The sequence below is a fragment of the Microcebus murinus genome, unplaced genomic scaffold (genome assembly GCF_040939455.1).
Source record: "Microcebus murinus isolate Inina unplaced genomic scaffold, M.murinus_Inina_mat1.0 scaf025_hap2_Mmur4.0, whole genome shotgun sequence".
In the NCBI taxonomy this organism is placed as follows: Eukaryota; Metazoa; Chordata; class Mammalia; order Primates; family Cheirogaleidae; genus Microcebus; species Microcebus murinus.
The window spans coordinates 1-13431 of record NW_027438971.1 but is presented as its reverse complement, the minus strand read 5'-3'; the positions used below and the strand labels follow the sequence as shown (position 1 = coordinate 13431).

At 62.0% G+C, this 13431-nt stretch overlaps 4 pseudogenes; all 4 read right to left on the bottom strand.

Moving 5' to 3' along the window:
• Positions 1-1082: 1082 nt before the first annotated feature.
• Positions 1083-1201, bottom strand: LOC142868076 (uncharacterized; annotated as a pseudogene).
• A 3856-nt stretch (positions 1202-5057) lies between these two features.
• LOC142868065 (uncharacterized) lies at positions 5058-5176 on the bottom strand (annotated as a pseudogene).
• Positions 5177-9032: 3856 nt separating this feature from the next.
• Positions 9033-9151, bottom strand: LOC142868053 (uncharacterized; annotated as a pseudogene).
• Positions 9152-13011: 3860 nt separating this feature from the next.
• On the bottom strand, positions 13012-13130 carry LOC142868042 (uncharacterized; annotated as a pseudogene).
• Positions 13131-13431: the final 301 nt, after the last annotated feature.

Genomic DNA, 13431 nt, shown 5'->3' with positions numbered 1-13431 from the left:
CACATCCATTAGGAATGGGGTGGGTGCGCACCGACTGGGGGATGGGCGCACTTGAAGCTCTGACCCGAGGGGGGAGGCTGGGAGAGGGCAACGCACCGCACCCGACCTTAACATTGGTGCCCCCACAATATGCTGGAACAACATGAGAGGTAAATGAATAAGAACACGGGGCGGAGGGGGGCACGGGCAACACATGTCACCTTAATACTTGGACTCCCATCATCTGCTTGAAAAGAGAGAGAAAAGAAAATGCAATAATAGAGATAAGAGACACTTTTTAAAAATAATGAATCCGGCCGGGCGCTGTGGCTCACGCCTGTAATCCTAGCTCTTGGGAGGCCGAGGCGGGCGGATTGCTCAAGGTCAGGAGTTCAAAACCAGCCTGAGCAAGAGCGAGACCCCGTCTCTACTATAAATAGAAAGAAATTAATTGGCCAACTGATATATATATAAAAAATTAGCGGGGCATGGTGGCGCATGCCTGCAGTCCCAGCTACCCGGGAGGCTGAGGCAGAAGGATCACTCGAGCCCAGGAGTTTGAAGTTGCTGTGAGCTAGGCTGACGCCACGGCACTCACTCTAGCCTGGGCAACAAACCCAGACTCTGTCTCAAAAAAAAAAAAAAAAAATGAATCCGAAGAGAAAAGTAAAAGGAGGCCTGTGGAGCAGGTCTGGGTGTGACTCCGGATCCCCCAACATCAGGTGCCACCACCAAAGATCCCTACGTGTAGCCCATAGAACCCCAAAAGCAACGGGACGAGTTCTGGTCACATACTCCCTCAAAATGACATCCTGGCCTTCTTCTGGAACTCCCTCCCCTCTCAGACTCTCAAGGTTTCCTCCGGCGTGTCCGTTCCCACAGAGCAGACCTTTGGTCTGAGACCTGACAGTCCAGAAGCCACGCATGCTGCCGCGTGGCGGCGGTGTCACGGCTCGGGACAAGAGGAGGCCCCACGGTGCGGGCTGGGGCGCCAGGCACCGCGGCGGGCGCTGAGGGTGGGGGTCACCCCCACCCCGGGCCGCCCCCGCGCTCCCAGAAACGCGACAGAACCAGAGGCAAAAAAAAAAAAAAAAAAAAGAAGAAGCCTACGGCACCCGGTATTCCCGGGCGGTCTCCCATCCAAGTTCTAACCAGGCCCGACCCTGCTTAGCTTCCGAGACCAGACGGGATCGGGCGCGTTCGGGGTGGTGTGGCCGTGGACGGTGGAGGGCGCCCCTGCCCCGCTCAAGAAGCCGAGCCTCTCTGCGCTTCCCCGCCGCCTCCTCCCGCCCCAGGCCCCGCGCCGGGCCGGGCCTGTTGAGTTCGCCGGCCGGGTCCGGCGGGCTCCGAGGGACGGGGGTGACAGGCGGGGCGGGCAGGGAGCGGCGGGCCGAGGTTGGGGGCTGTCTCTCTATACACACACACTCACACTCACTCACTCACTCACACTCACACAAGATGCGCCTCCACGGCTGGACCCACCAAGGTGGAGACCTTCCAGCCCCCCTCCTCTCCTCGCCTGGCCTCCTTCACCTCCCCGCCCCCACCCCCAGCGCGCCGCGGCCGCTGACTGCGCACGGGGTGGGCGGGGCGCTCGCCCTTTGACCCCAGCCAGGGGCCGCCCTCCCCCACAACCCCTTTCAGCTGCGCCGCCCACCCTGTGGCCCTGCGGCCGCCTATTCCCCCGGGCCAGGGCTGGGGCACAGCACACGGGGGAGGGGAGCCAGTGTATGGGGCGTCTCTCTCTCTCTCTCTCTCTCTCTCTCTCTCTCTCTCTCTCTCTCTCTCCCCCCGGATGTGTCCCATGGGTGGGGTGGGGTGGCGTGGTTTGTGGGGCGCTGAAGAAATCAGTCCCCTCCATCTCCTCCCTCTGGAAAACACCCAAGCCCTTGGAGAACTGCCCGCACCGCTACCGTGGGGGCCGGGACCCTCCTCTGTGTCCTCCTGTGGCCCAGTCCAAGGGGCCTGGGCCTGGCCGGGGCTGCATTGGACCCCAACCACCCTGGCGTGTGGACTCGCTAAAAATCGGCGATTAGATATTGGATTCCAGCGTCATTGAGGTCATTTCACTAATGAGTGCACCGCAAAGAGTTTCCTAATCCATCTGTGAGGGTGGCAACCGAAAGAGAATTTGAAAGCTGACAGAATAGGCGAGGAAAGGCATAGGAGATTTCCACACCCAGTAAGGAAGCCTTTCCCGAAGTGGAAGAAAGAAACGAGCAAACAGAGACACCGGTAGCCCGCCCGGATGAGAGTCTGCCCCTGAGAGAAAGTACCCTGACCAGGTTCACCCGCGGGTGGGTGGGTGGCGAGCTAGCGGCATTCAGAAGAGCGAGGCCCGCAGTCTGTGCAGAAGACACCTGCACTCGGGTGTGTGTGGCGGCACAATTCACAAGCAGCTCCAGATGTTAATCCAAGGAGAAGCCAGGGAGTTCCCAACGCCCCAGGTGTCCTCAGCCCACGACTGGCTGCTGTGGGAATGCGAAGCCCGGCTCCTTGTCTCAGAGCGGGGCAACCAGGAGGTGTGATGTCCACCCAGGGGTTCCCAGGAGGATCAGGCTGAAGCTGGGACTTGGCCTGAAAGTGTCCCCTCGCATGGCCACCCCCTTCCCCTTCCTGCTCCTCTACTCCTGGTGCCCCTCCATCCAGGGGCCAGACCTTAAAGAGTCACCCGCAAGAGAATCCTGGTCCCAAAGGAGCCTTCTGGGGGACCCGTGCTGAGAGAGGTTGTGGGCATGGCCCGCTGGGGCTCTGCCCGACCCAGGGCTGAGAGATGCAACCTCCCAGCTCTGGGTCCCTGCAGGAAGTGTTGGCAAGCACAGGGCCAGTCCTCCAAAGGCCCAGGTGCAGGGAGCCCAGGCCAAGCAGCCTGTGGAAGAAGCCACATGCTGTGCCACCCCGGGGAACACGACTGCAGGCCACGGCCCTTCCCACCTCCTCCTCCTCCTCCTCCTCCTCCTCCCACCCCGCCCCCGCCCCCGCCCCCACATGGCACAGGGCCCAGAGACACCTCAGACACTTGCTACCCAAAGTGCAAAGGGCATCAGTTGCTCCTCCAAAGCCCCCGCCCAGCAGACCGCGTTGTCCAGCCAGCCCCCGGGCCTCCCTGGGGTGCCCAGCACAAAAGTGCAGACACCCACCGGACCCTCAATCTCAGTTTTCGGATGTTTTTGCCACTCTAAGGACCCGCAGGCCAGCTGGGCCTTCTGGCAGGACAGAGAGCCCCGGAATCCGACGTGGAGAGCTGAGTGTACGTCCCCATGAGGAGGCGGTCCCCACCTCCGCGGCTATCCCCTTGCGGGGAGCGGCAGCCGCGGGGCCTCAGAGAAGACACCAGGCTGGGCCCCCACGGCACAGCGGGAGCACGTCCCCCGCAGGCCACTTAGCGACGGCGGCCAGCCGGCGGACGGTTGGGTTGCGCGAGACGCTGCGGCCGCCCTGCTACCGGGTTCCTGGGAGGGCGTCCTGGAACCAGCGTCCACACCAAGCCCTTGGAAGGCCCAGGCGACAGAGGAGCCCCGTCAGGCAGGGGCCGAGGACGGTGACGGCCCGGGCGGGGAGGAGCGTGTCAGGCAGGGGCAGAGGACGGTGACAGGTGACAGGCCGGGCGGGAAGGAGTCAGTCAGGCAGGGGCCGTGGAGGAGACGGGCTGGGTAAGGGTTAGGGTTAGAGTCAGGGCACAAGTCACAATCGCAAAGACCTGGAAGCCACCCGAGTGCCCATCGACCCACGAGTGGGTAAATAAAATGTGGCGCGTGGACACCACGGAGTGCTATTCGGCTATGAGGAGCAGCGGTGAGAGGGCACCTCTCCTGGTTCTCCTGGCCAGAGCTGGAACCCGTTCCAGTAAGCCAAGTATCCCAAGAATGGACACACGAGCACCACGTGCTCGCGCTCACCAGCAAATGGGTACGAACCGATGGACACCTAAGTGGACACAGAGGAATCACCTTCTTCGGGTGGGTGTCGGGCGGGTGGGGGGAGGGGATGGGCATACACATCCATTAGGAATGGGGTGGGTGCGCACCAACTGGGGGATGGGCGCACTTGAAGCTCTGACCCGAGGGGGGAGGCTGGGAGAGGGCAACGCACCGCACCCGACCTTAACATTGGTGCCCCCACAATATGCTGGAACAACATGAGAGGTAAATGAATAAGAACACGGGGCGGAGGGGGGCACGGGCAACACATGTCACCTTAATACTTGGACTCCCATCATCTGCTTGAAAAGAGAGAGAAAAGAAAATGCAATAATAGAGATAAGAGACACTTTTTAAAAATAATGAATCCGGCCGGGCGCTGTGGCTCACGCCTGTAATCCTAGCTCTTGGGAGGCCGAGGCGGGCGGATTGCTCAAGGTCAGGAGTTCAAAACCAGCCTGAGCAAGAGCGAGACCCCGTCTCTACTATAAATAGAAAGAAATTAATTGGCCAACTGATATATATATAAAAAATTAGCGGGGCATGGTGGCGCATGCCTGCAGTCCCAGCTACCCGGGAGGCTGAGGCAGAAGGATCACTCGAGCCCAGGAGTTTGAAGTTGCTGTGAGCTAGGCTGACGCCACGGTACTCACTCTAGCCTGGGCAACAAACCCAGACTCTGTCTCAAAAAAAAAAAAAAAAAATGAATCCGAAGAGAAAAGTAAAAGGAGGCCTGTGGAGCAGGTCTGGGTGTGACTCCGGATCCCCCAACATCAGGTGCCACCACCAAAGATCCCTACGTGTAGCCCATAGAACCCCAAAAGCAACGGGACGAGTTCTGGTCACATACTCCCTCAAAATGACATCCTGGCCTTCTTCTGGAACTCCCTCCCCTCTCAGACTCTCAAGGTTTCCTCCGGCGTGTCCGTTCCCACAGAGCAGACCTTTGGTCTGAGACCTGACAGTCCAGAAGCCACGCATGCTGCCGCGTGGCGGCGGTGTCACGGCTCGGGACAAGAGGAGGCCCCACGGTGCGGGCTGGGGCGCCAGGCACCGCGGCGGGCGCTGAGGGTGGGGGTCACCCCCACCCCGGGCCGCCCCCGCGCTCCCAGAAACGCGACAGAACCAGAGGCAAAAAAAAAAAAAAAAAAAAGAAGAAGCCTACGGCACCCGGTATTCCCGGGCGGTCTCCCATCCAAGTTCTAACCAGGCCCGACCCTGCTTAGCTTCCGAGACCAGACGGGATCGGGCGCGTTCGGGGTGGTGTGGCCGTGGACGGTGGAGGGCGCCCCTGCCCCGCTCAAGAAGCCGAGCCTCTCTGCGCTTCCCCGCCGCCTCCTCCCGCCCCAGGCCCCGCGCCGGGCCGGGCCTGTTGAGTTCGCCGGCCGGGTCCGGCGGGCTCCGAGGGACGGGGGTGACAGGCGGGGCGGGCAGGGAGCGGCGGGCCGAGGTTGGGGGCTGTCTCTCTATACACACACACTCACACTCACTCACTCACTCACACTCACACAAGATGCGCCTCCACGGCTGGACCCACCAAGGTGGAGACCTTCCAGCCCCCCTCCTCTCCTCGCCTGGCCTCCTTCACCTCCCCGCCCCCACCCCCAGCGCGCCGCGGCCGCTGACTGCGCACGGGGTGGGCGGGGCGCTCGCCCTTTGACCCCAGCCAGGGGCCGCCCTCCCCCACAACCCCTTTCAGCTGCGCCGCCCACCCTGTGGCCCTGCGGCCGCCTATTCCCCCGGGCCAGGGCTGGGGCACAGCACACGGGGGAGGGGAGCCAGTGTATGGGGCGTCTCTCTCTCTCTCTCTCTCTCTCTCTCTCTCTCTCTCTCTCTCTCTCCCCCCGGATGTGTCCCATGGGTGGGGTGGGGTGGCGTGGTTTGTGGGGCGCTGAAGAAATCAGTCCCCTCCATCTCCTCCCTCTGGAAAACACCCAAGCCCTTGGAGAACTGCCCGCACCGCTACCGTGGGGGCCGGGACCCTCCTCTGTGTCCTCCTGTGGCCCAGTCCAAGGGGCCTGGGCCTGGCCGGGGCTGCATTGGACCCCAACCACCCTGGCGTGTGGACTCGCTAAAAATCGGCGATTAGATATTGGATTCCAGCGTCATTGAGGTCATTTCACTAATGAGTGCACCGCAAAGAGTTTCCTAATCCATCTGTGAGGGTGGCAACCGAAAGAGAATTTGAAAGCTGACAGAATAGGCGAGGAAAGGCATAGGAGATTTCCACACCCAGTAAGGAAGCCTTTCCCGAAGTGGAAGAAAGAAACGAGCAAACAGAGACACCGGTAGCCCGCCCGGATGAGAGTCTGCCCCTGAGAGAAAGTACCCTGACCAGGTTCACCCGCGGGTGGGTGGGTGGCGAGCTAGCGGCATTCAGAAGAGCGAGGCCCGCAGTCTGTGCAGAAGACACCTGCACTCGGGTGTGTGTGGCGGCACAATTCACAAGCAGCTCCAGATGTTAATCCAAGGAGAAGCCAGGGAGTTCCCAACGCCCCAGGTGTCCTCAGCCCACGACTGGCTGCTGTGGGAATGCGAAGCCCGGCTCCTTGTCTCAGAGCGGGGCAACCAGGAGGTGTGATGTCCACCCAGGGGTTCCCAGGAGGATCAGGCTGAAGCTGGGACTTGGCCTGAAAGTGTCCCCTCGCATGGCCACCCCCTTCCCCTTCCTGCTCCTCTACTCCTGGTGCCCCTCCATCCAGGGGCCAGACCTTAAAGAGTCACCCGCAAGAGAATCCTGGTCCCAAAGGAGCCTTCTGGGGGACCCGTGCTGAGAGAGGTTGTGGGCATGGCCCGCTGGGGCTCTGCCCGACCCAGGGCTGAGAGATGCAACCTCCCAGCTCTGGGTCCCTGCAGGAAGTGTTGGCAAGCACAGGGCCAGTCCTCCAAAGGCCCAGGTGCAGGGAGCCCAGGCCAAGCAGCCTGTGGAAGAAGCCACATGCTGTGCCACCCCGGGGAACACGACTGCAGGCCACGGCCCTTCCCACCTCCTCCTCCTCCTCCTCCTCCTCCTCCCACCCCGCCCCCGCCCCCGCCCCCACATGGCACAGGGCCCAGAGACACCTCAGACACTTGCTACCCAAAGTGCAAAGGGCATCAGTTGCTCCTCCAAAGCCCCCGCCCAGCAGACCGCGTTGTCCAGCCAGCCCCCGGGCCTCCCTGGGGTGCCCAGCACAAAAGTGCAGACACCCACCGGACCCTCAATCTCAGTTTTCGGATGTTTTTGCCACTCTAAGGACCCGCAGGCCAGCTGGGCCTTCTGGCAGGACAGAGAGCCCCGGAATCCGACGTGGAGAGCTGAGTGTACGTCCCCATGAGGAGGCGGTCCCCACCTCCGCGGCTATCCCCTTGCGGGGAGCGGCAGCCGCGGGGCCTCAGAGAAGACACCAGGCTGGGCCCCCACGGCACAGCGGGAGCACGTCCCCCGCAGGCCACTTAGCGACGGCGGCCAGCCGGCGGACGGTTGGGTTGCGCGAGACGCTGCGGCCGCCCTGCTACCGGGTTCCTGGGAGGGCGTCCTGGAACCAGCGTCCACACCAAGCCCTTGGAAGGCCCAGGCGACAGAGGAGCCCCGTCAGGCAGGGGCCGAGGACGGTGACGGCCCGGGCGGGGAGGAGCGTGTCAGGCAGGGGCAGAGGACGGTGACAGGTGACAGGCCGGGCGGGAAGGAGTCAGTCAGGCAGGGGCCGTGGAGGAGACGGGCTGGGTAAGGGTTAGGGTTAGAGTCAGGGCACAAGTCACAATCGCAAAGACCTGGAAGCCACCCGAGTGCCCATCGACCCACGAGTGGGTAAATAAAATGTGGCGCGTGGACACCACGGAGTGCTATTCGGCTATGAGGAGCAGCGGTGAGAGGGCACCTCTCCTGGTTCTCCTGGCCAGAGCTGGAACCCGTTCCAGTAAGCCAAGTATCCCAAGAATGGACACACGAGCACCACGTGCTCGCGCTCACCAGCAAATGGGTACGAACCGATGGACACCTAAGTGGACACAGAGGAATCACCTTCTTCGGGTGGGTGTCGGGCGGGTGGGGGGAGGGGATGGGCATACACATCCATTAGGAATGGGGTGGGTGCGCACCAACTGGGGGATGGGCGCACTTGAAGCTCTGACCCGAGGGGGGAGGCTGGGAGAGGGCAACGCACCGCACCCGACCTTAACATTGGTGCCCCCACAATATGCTGGAACAACATGAGAGGTAAATGAATAAGAACACGGGGCGGAGGGGGGCACGGGCAACACATGTCACCTTAATACTTGGACTCCCATCATCTGCTTGAAAAGAGAGAGAAAAGAAAATGCAATAATAGAGATAAGAGACACTTTTTAAAAATAATGAATCCGGCCGGGCGCTGTGGCTCACGCCTGTAATCCTAGCTCTTGGGAGGCCGAGGCGGGCGGATTGCTCAAGGTCAGGAGTTCAAAACCAGCCTGAGCAAGAGCGAGACCCCGTCTCTACTATAAATAGAAAGAAATTAATTGGCCAACTGATATATATATAAAAAATTAGCGGGGCATGGTGGCGCATGCCTGCAGTCCCAGCTACCCGGGAGGCTGAGGCAGAAGGATCACTCGAGCCCAGGAGTTTGAAGTTGCTGTGAGCTAGGCTGACGCCACGGCACTCACTCTAGCCTGGGCAACAAACCCAGACTCTGTCTCAAAAAAAAAAAAAAAAAATGAATCCGAAGAGAAAAGTAAAAGGAGGCCTGTGGAGCAGGTCTGGGTGTGACTCCGGATCCCCCAACATCAGGTGCCACCACCAAAGATCCCTACGTGTAGCCCATAGAACCCCAAAAGCAACGGGACGAGTTCTGGTCACATACTCCCTCAAAATGACATCCTGGCCTTCTTCTGGAACTCCCTCCCCTCTCAGACTCTCAAGGTTTCCTCCGGCGTGTCCGTTCCCACAGAGCAGACCTTTGGTCTGAGACCTGACAGTCCAGAAGCCACGCATGCTGCCGCGTGGCGGCGGTGTCACGGCTCGGGACAAGAGGAGGCCCCACGGTGCGGGCTGGGGCGCCAGGCACCGCGGCGGGCGCTGAGGGTGGGGGTCACCCCCACCCCGGGCCGCCCCCGCGCTCCCAGAAACGCGACAGAACCAGAGGCAAAAAAAAAAAAAAAAAAAAAAGAAGAAGCCTACGGCACCCGGTATTCCCGGGCGGTCTCCCATCCAAGTTCTAACCAGGCCCGACCCTGCTTAGCTTCCGAGACCAGACGGGATCGGGCGCGTTCGGGGTGGTGTGGCCGTGGACGGTGGAGGGCGCCCCTGCCCCGCTCAAGAAGCCGAGCCTCTCTGCGCTTCCCCGCCGCCTCCTCCCGCCCCAGGCCCCGCGCCGGGCCGGGCCTGTTGAGTTCGCCGGCCGGGTCCGGCGGGCTCCGAGGGACGGGGGTGACAGGCGGGGCGGGCAGGGAGCGGCGGGCCGAGGTTGGGGGCTGTCTCTCTATACACACACACTCACACTCACTCACTCACTCACACTCACACAAGATGCGCCTCCACGGCTGGACCCACCAAGGTGGAGACCTTCCAGCCCCCCTCCTCTCCTCGCCTGGCCTCCTTCACCTCCCCGCCCCCACCCCCAGCGCGCCGCGGCCGCTGACTGCGCACGGGGTGGGCGGGGCGCTCGCCCTTTGACCCCAGCCAGGGGCCGCCCTCCCCCACAACCCCTTTCAGCTGCGCCGCCCACCCTGTGGCCCTGCGGCCGCCTATTCCCCCGGGCCAGGGCTGGGGCACAGCACACGGGGGAGGGGAGCCAGTGTATGGGGCGTCTCTCTCTCTCTCTCTCTCTCTCTCTCTCTCTCTCTCTCTCTCTCTCTCTCTCCCCCCGGATGTGTCCCATGGGTGGGGTGGGGTGGCGTGGTTTGTGGGGCGCTGAAGAAATCAGTCCCCTCCATCTCCTCCCTCTGGAAAACACCCAAGCCCTTGGAGAACTGCCCGCACCGCTACCGTGGGGGCCGGGACCCTCCTCTGTGTCCTCCTGTGGCCCAGTCCAAGGGGCCTGGGCCTGGCCGGGGCTGCATTGGACCCCAACCACCCTGGCGTGTGGACTCGCTAAAAATCGGCGATTAGATATTGGATTCCAGCGTCATTGAGGTCATTTCACTAATGAGTGCACCGCAAAGAGTTTCCTAATCCATCTGTGAGGGTGGCAACCGAAAGAGAATTTGAAAGCTGACAGAATAGGCGAGGAAAGGCATAGGAGATTTCCACACCCAGTAAGGAAGCCTTTCCCGAAGTGGAAGAAAGAAACGAGCAAACAGAGACACCGGTAGCCCGCCCGGATGAGAGTCTGCCCCTGAGAGAAAGTACCCTGACCAGGTTCACCCGCGGGTGGGTGGGTGGCGAGCTAGCGGCATTCAGAAGAGCGAGGCCCGCAGTCTGTGCAGAAGACACCTGCACTCGGGTGTGTGTGGCGGCACAATTCACAAGCAGCTCCAGATGTTAATCCAAGGAGAAGCCAGGGAGTTCCCAACGCCCCAGGTGTCCTCAGCCCACGACTGGCTGCTGTGGGAATGCGAAGCCCGGCTCCTTGTCTCAGAGCGGGGCAACCAGGAGGTGTGATGTCCACCCAGGGGTTCCCAGGAGGATCAGGCTGAAGCTGGGACTTGGCCTGAAAGTGTCCCCTCGCATGGCCACCCCCTTCCCCTTCCTGCTCCTCTACTCCTGGTGCCCCTCCATCCAGGGGCCAGACCTTAAAGAGTCACCCGCAAGAGAATCCTGGTCCCAAAGGAGCCTTCTGGGGGACCCGTGCTGAGAGAGGTTGTGGGCATGGCCCGCTGGGGCTCTGCCCGACCCAGGGCTGAGAGATGCAACCTCCCAGCTCTGGGTCCCTGCAGGAAGTGTTGGCAAGCACAGGGCCAGTCCTCCAAAGGCCCAGGTGCAGGGAGCCCAGGCCAAGCAGCCTGTGGAAGAAGCCACATGCTGTGCCACCCCGGGGAACACGACTGCAGGCCACGGCCCTTCCCACCTCCTCCTCCTCCTCCTCCTCCTCCTCCCACCCCGCCCCCGCCCCCGCCCCCACATGGCACAGGGCCCAGAGACACCTCAGACACTTGCTACCCAAAGTGCAAAGGGCATCAGTTGCTCCTCCAAAGCCCCCGCCCAGCAGACCGCGTTGTCCAGCCAGCCCCCGGGCCTCCCTGGGGTGCCCAGCACAAAAGTGCAGACACCCACCGGACCCTCAATCTCAGTTTTCGGATGTTTTTGCCACTCTAAGGACCCGCAGGCCAGCTGGGCCTTCTGGCAGGACAGAGAGCCCCGGAATCCGACGTGGAGAGCTGAGTGTACGTCCCCATGAGGAGGCGGTCCCCACCTCCGCGGCTATCCCCTTGCGGGGAGCGGCAGCCGCGGGGCCTCAGAGAAGACACCAGGCTGGGCCCCCACGGCACAGCGGGAGCACGTCCCCCGCAGGCCACTTAGCGACGGCGGCCAGCCGGCGGACGGTTGGGTTGCGCGAGACGCTGCGGCCGCCCTGCTACCGGGTTCCTGGGAGGGCGTCCTGGAACCAGCGTCCACACCAAGCCCTTGGAAGGCCCAGGCGACAGAGGAGCCCCGTCAGGCAGGGGCCGAGGACGGTGACGGCCCGGGCGGGGAGGAGCGTGTCAGGCAGGGGCAGAGGACGGTGACAGGTGACAGGCCGGGCGGGAAGGAGTCAGTCAGGCAGGGGCCGTGGAGGAGACGGGCTGGGTAAGGGTTAGGGTTAGAGTCAGGGCACAAGTCACAATCGCAAAGACCTGGAAGCCACCCGAGTGCCCATCGACCCACGAGTGGGTAAATAAAATGTGGCGCGTGGACACCACGGAGTGCTATTCGGCTATGAGGAGCAGCGGTGAGAGGGCACCTCTCCTGGTTCTCCTGGCCAGAGCTGGAACCCGTTCCAGTAAGCCAAGTATCCCAAGAATGGACACACGAGCACCACGTGCTCGCGCTCACCAGCAAATGGGTACGAACCGATGGACACCTAAGTGGACACAGAGGAATCACCTTCTTCGGGTGGGTGTCGGGCGGGTGGGGGGAGGGGATGGGCATACACATCCATTAGGAATGGGGTGGGTGCGCACCAACTGGGGGATGGGCGCACTTGAAGCTCTGACCCGAGGGGGGAGGCTGGGAGAGGGCAACGCACCGCACCCGACCTTAACATTGGTGCCCCCACAATATGCTGGAACAACATGAGAGGTAAATGAATAAGAACACGGGGCGGAGGGGGGCACGGGCAACACATGTCACCTTAATACTTGGACTCCCATCATCTGCTTGAAAAGAGAGAGAAAAGAAAATGCAATAATAGAGATAAGAGACACTTTTTAAAAATAATGAATCCGGCCGGGCGCTGTGGCTCACGCCTGTAATCCTAGCTCTTGGGAGGCCGAGGCGGGCGGATTGCTCAAGGTCAGGAGTTCAAAACCAGCCTGAGCAAGAGCGAGACCCCGTCTCTACTATAAATAGAAAGAAATTAATTGGCCAACTGATATATATATAAAAAATTAGCGGGGCATGGTGGCGCATGCCTGCAGTCCCAGCTACCCGGGAGGCTGAGGCAGAAGGATCACTCGAGCCCAGGAGTTTGAAGTTGCTGTGAGCTAGGCTGACGCCACGGCACTCACTCTAGCCTGGGCAACAAACCCAGACTCTGTCTCAAAAAAAAAAAAAAAAATGAATCCGAAGAGAAAAGTAAAAGGAGGCCTGTGGAGCAGGTCTGGGTGTGACTCCGGATCCCCCAACATCAGGTGCCACCACCAAAGATCCCTACGTGTAGCCCATAGAACCCCAAAAGCAACGGGACGAGTTCTGGTCACATACTCCCTCAAAATGACATCCTGGCCTTCTTCTGGAACTCCCTCCCCTCTCAGACTCTCAAGGTTTCCTCCGGCGTGTCCGTTCCCACAGAGCAGACCTTTGGTCTGAGACCTGACAGTCCAGAAGCCACGCATGCTGCCGCGTGGCGGCGGTGTCACGGCTCGGGACAAGAGGAGGCCCCACGGTGCGGGCTGGGGCGCCAGGCACCGCGGCGGGCGCTGAGGGTGGGGGTCACCCCCACCCCGGGCCGCCCCCGCGCTCCCAGAAACGCGACAGAACCAGAGGCAAAAAAAAAAAAAAAAAAAAAGAAGAAGCCTACGGCACCCGGTATTCCCGGGCGGTCTCCCATCCAAGTTCTAACCAGGCCCGACCCTGCTTAGCTTCCGAGACCAGACGGGATCGGGCGCGTTCGGGGTGGTGTGGCCGTGGACGGTGGAGGGCGCCCCTGCCCCGCTCAAGAAGCCGAGCCTCTCTGCGCTTCCCCGCCGCCTCCTCCCGCCCCAGGCCCCGCGCCGGGCCGGGCCTGTTGAGTTCGCCGGCCGGGTCCGGCGGGCTCCGAGGGACGGGGGTGACAGGCGGGGCGGGCAGGGAGCGGCGGGCCGAGGTTGGGGGCTGTCTCTCTATACACACACACTCACACTCACTCACTCACTCACACTCACACAAGATGCGCCTCCACGGCTGGACCCACCAAGGTGGAGACCTTCCAGCCCCCCTCCTCTCCTCGCCTGG